The sequence below is a fragment of the Sardina pilchardus genome, chromosome 17, assembly GCF_963854185.1.
Source record: "Sardina pilchardus chromosome 17, fSarPil1.1, whole genome shotgun sequence".
Taxonomy (NCBI): Eukaryota; Metazoa; Chordata; class Actinopteri; order Clupeiformes; family Clupeidae; genus Sardina; species Sardina pilchardus.
In genome coordinates this window covers 13302278-13307277 of record NC_085010.1, presented here as the reverse complement: position 1 = coordinate 13307277, position 5000 = coordinate 13302278, and the positions used below count along the sequence as shown (strand labels likewise).

Sequence of the window (5000 nt, the reverse complement as noted above, 5' to 3'; positions counted from 1 at the left end):
CAGGGGCTGCATCCTCTCCCCCAACTATAGAGCTCCGGGAGTTGAGACGCGGCAGGCCTGCAGACAAACACACACACGCTCACACATCATGATCACACACACACACACACACACACACTGTTTCAACAGTGCAATTATAAGGTACCCCCATACCTGTCATGCAAATAGAAGTCTGTTAATCCCTGCACTTTGACAGTCCGGTATAAATAAATAAATAAATAAATAAATAAATAAATAAATAAATATAGCCGCAAGCGGCGATGGCGGGCCCGAGCACCTGAGGTGCGGACCCGTGACATTTCGGAATCTAACAAAGCAACATGTGTGGGTTGGTGTGCATGCGCATGAGCAACACACATGCCCACTAAATTTGGTTAATTTTCGTGAATGCATATGTCAACCACATCACACAACACGCTAGGTGGCGCTATGGAGTCCCTAAGCCACACCCTAGGCCTGAGCTCCGTCACTGACTAGCGATAGCAATACGAAAGAAGTCCACTAAATTTGGTTCATTTTCGTGGATGTTTTTGTCAACCACGACGGACAACTTGCTGCTAGGTGGCGCTGTAGAGTCCTTGAGCCACACCCTAGGCCAGAGCTCTATCTTTCAGTAGCGGCAGCAATAACACACAAAACTACCAAATTTGGTTCATTTTTGTGAATGTATGCGTCAACCACAACATACAATCTGCTAGGTGGCGCTATAGAGTCTCTAAGCCACACCCTAGGCCAGAGCTCTGTCTGTGACTAGCAATAGCAATAACACACAAGCCCACCAAATTTGGTTCATTTTCGTGAATGTTTGTGTCAACCACGACGGACAACTCGCTGCTAGGTGGCGCTATAGAGTCCCGAAGCCACACCTTAGGCCAAAGCCCTGTCTCTGACTAGCGGTAGCAATTCCACATGTAGCTGCCAAATTATATCCAAATTGTTACCTTTTTTCTGCCCATAACACAAACTTCCTGTTTCTTAAATAAGTCGCCATAATTCAAACCTTCGCCATTTCAATATGCTTAAAAAATTCAAAAATCTGTTGGCAATTTTTCTTGGGCAACCCCTCCAGATCATTTTGCTGCCAATATGACACAATTCGATAAACCGTCTAGGAGAAGTGTTTCAAAATACATGATGTGCAAAATTCATAATGATAATCATAACTCAAATTCGTCCAAGATTCACTATGTAGTGTAAATGTAAAAGTTGTTCAGATTAATACAACACATATGCCCACCAAATCGTGCATGTATGTGTCAACCACAACAGACACCGTGCTAGGTGGCGCTATAGAGTCCCTGAGCCACACCCTTGGCCAGAGCTCTGTCTTTGAGTAGCGTTACCAATTCCACATATAACTGCCAAATTTCAAGAGTTTTAGAGCATGCCAAGTTGGTGAAAAAAGGCCAAACATGACCTGTAAGAGGATTCCACGATAATAATAATAATCTGAGCAGAAGCAATAGGGCCTTGCACCTACGGTGCAGCCGCTGCTACAGCGGCCGCACCTTGGTGCTCGGGCCCTAAAAAAATCTGAAGAAAAAAAAAGGATCTGAAAATCTGCCTGCGCATAGGAACAAAAACACAGCCCAACTACCCAGGGTTTGAATGTGCTTAATTAAGCTTTTTACCGTGAACACACACACACACGCACGCACGCACGCACGCACGCACGCACGCACGCACGCACACACACACACACACACACACACACAGCATCTCACCTGTAGCTGTGCTGAGCAGCAGGGTCACACACAGACAGACCCTGAGTGTCATCTCTCCAGTCTGATGGATCCACCCAGACCACTGCTGTTATACAGTATATGAGATGAACACACCCACCAAGATTACCACGTACACACACACACACACACACAGACACACACACATTCATGCTTCACACACACATACACACACACACACACACACATATACACACACTGCATTTTTTTTTAGAAAAATATTGATTTGTATTTGTCTTTTTTTCATCAGTCTGATTAAATATGAAATTTGTGGTACAGTATAGGTAATGAAACCAAAAGGTAAATTTTTCCCCGTACAAGGATAATTCAGGGTAAATACAGACAATTGCAGACAATTGCACTCATTGATGCACTTATTGTGTTGGTTGGTTGTAGAAGTGCTCTAAAAAGCTTTACCATGTTGGAAGTCGCTTTGGTTAAAAAGCGTCTGCCAAATGTAATGTTATGTAATGTAATGTAAGATCAGTATCAAGTATTGAGACAATTTACTCCAAAGTAATTAGGTATGAGGGAATAACCAAATTAAATGCACAAGAGCTTCTCTTTGATTCCCACGAAAAGTAAAGTTTACATTGATGTCTTTTTTGAGCTTCTGTAAATAGTGGTTGGTTGCAGAAAGAAGAAGTTATTTAAAAACTTCTGCGGCAGAAGCCAGCAACTGTGGCTGTGTGTGTGTGTGTGTGTGTGTGTGTGTGTGTGTGTGTGTGTGTGTGTGTGTGTGTGTGTGTGTGTGTGACAGCACACTTACACACAGGAAGTTGACGTAGTTCCATAGATTTAAGGTTGGTTTGTAGAGCCTTGAAGACCACATCACCCTCTGACATCTTTCTCTCTTTCTGTGTGTGTATTAATTGCGTTTTCCAATATGGAAATTATTTGGCAGCATTTCCTAAGAATCATTAGCCTGGGTGTTCCAATCCTGCCTTGCGCGGTGATTTGATTCATGCTACTAAAGCAGTCTGGAAACTACCGCCCTAATTTTTGCCTGAGATAGGGGACCAATCACAGAACAGGGGGGAAACCAAGACGATGATGAGCTATGCACAGACGCATTTGATAGACATCCCTGGCGCCCCAATGAACGGATCTGGGCATTTTTTCAAATACGAGAAAATGAACGTTTGGTTGCCAGACCACGTCTCATTTGAGAAGTGGTATAGGCGCTATGACGAATCATGGTGTAAGCTACAGTATAAGAATTAGCATCAGGCCTACTGAACTACACTGTCATTTCCAGACGATGGTGAGAAGGCACTATTTTTAATCAGTCAGGCAGCAGTGGAGACATAACTTCAAGAAATGACCCCTAATGTGCCAACACAAGACAAGCTACACTTCCCCTTTACGTTTTACCATCTAGAGCATGTTTTACAGCTGCAAGAAATAGAAGCTTCATGTTCAGCTGTATGACCCATATTCGTTTATGTTTGTAACCCATATTCGTTTATGTTTGTGACCCATATTCGTTTATGTTTGTAACCCATATTCATTTATGTTTGTAACCCATGTTCGTTTATGTTTGTAGCCCATGTTCGTTTATGTCTGTAAACTATAATGAACGGTGGATTACTGTAGCATGATAAGAAAAGAGGATGTGGATGGCCACACAAACTGGTTTCAGAAGTGTGTGTCATCACAAATAACACCCTGAAGTGGGTGTCAGAGGTGCGTGTATGTGTGTGATATCACACAAACACACTCAGACAAATAGAGAATGCTGACAGTTCCATAGAACCTGAGGTTGGAGCTTGTGGGTGCGTTCGTGTGAGAGAAATAGTGAGAGCTGAGTGCACACACACGCACACACACACACACACACACACACACACACACACACACACACACACACACACACACACACACACAAATTCACTTGTAATATCAATAAATAATTCTGAATTTGAATATGAATTTGAATATGTGATATACACTGCATTATATTTAACTGTATTTTATTTTGAATGACATTTTGTTTTATTCTCATGGAAATTCAGTATTTTATATGAGTGGAAGTGCATCAGATCAGATGTTTGAAGGTGTGTTTCAAACCAAGTAAGGATAATTATGGGGCTGGATATTTTTTATATATATTTGTGTGGCTTTTTTGCCTTTATTCATATAGGAAAGTAGAGACAGACAGGAAGTGAGAGGGAGAGAGAGATAGGGTGGGATCGGGAAATGACCACAGGTCGGAGACGAATCTGGGTCCCCGTGGGCACTCCGACCTGTACATGGCACAAGCGCTGTGGCCTGTTGCGCCACAGCGCCCCCCATGGGGCTGGATATTAAGCGTAGTCATGTGCACAAGAGTTTACATTCTTTTCATTGACTTTCAGATTCATTAACGTATGCTGCACTTTCATATGAACGTTGTGTTTGATAACTCTGATGAGAAACGCTGTTCACAAACCGTGGCATTGTGCGTACTCATGGATTCATGGCAAGTTGGACAAATATTGATACTAGGGCTGTCAATCGATTAAAAAATGTAATCTAATTAATTACATACTCTGTGATTAATTAATCTAAATTAATCACATATAAAATGTAATCGCAAAATCGCAATGTCAACACTATTTCTTTGCAGTAATGTGGCACTTAATAGTTGACGAACTCCGGTGATATGCAAATTCTGTGCTGCAGACATTCCAGAGGACTTTGTTTTAATCAACACTTTCTTTTTAACACCGTCAGGCGGTTTTTTTTAAAGTAAATGTTCCAATCAATGATCCAGGCAGCACATTCTCGTCTCCCCATTTTACGGTCTAATGGTTACTGAATAGAATGGCTCCGGGTCAAAGGTCATCGATTAATCTGCGTTCATTTTTTTAATCAGTTATTTTATCTCAAATTAATTAATCTAAATTAGGGTGTTCCAATCCTGCCTTGTGCGGTGATATGATTCATGCTACTAAAGTAGTCTGGAAACTACCGCCCTAATTTTTGCCTGAGATAGGGGACCAATCACAGAACAGGGGGGAAACCAAGATGATGATGAGCTACAGTATGCACAGACGCATTTGATAGACATCCCTGGCGCCCCAATGAACGGATCTGGGCATTTTTTCAAATACGAGAAAATGAACGTCTGGTTGCCAGACCACGTCTCATTTGAGAAGTGGTATAGGCGCTATAGCCATGCTGACGAATCATGGTGTAAGCTACAGTATAAGAATTAGCATCAGGCCTACTGAACTACACTTTAATTTCCAGACGATGGTGAGAAGGCACTCTTTT

General features: G+C 42.1%; 1 protein-coding gene across 1 annotated transcript in view; it reads right to left on the bottom strand.

Moving 5' to 3' along the window:
- The window catches only part of LOC134061880 (serine protease 27-like), a 32377-nt gene that overhangs the window by 23162 nt on the left and 4215 nt on the right, over positions 1–5000 (bottom strand). The window lies entirely within an intron of this gene.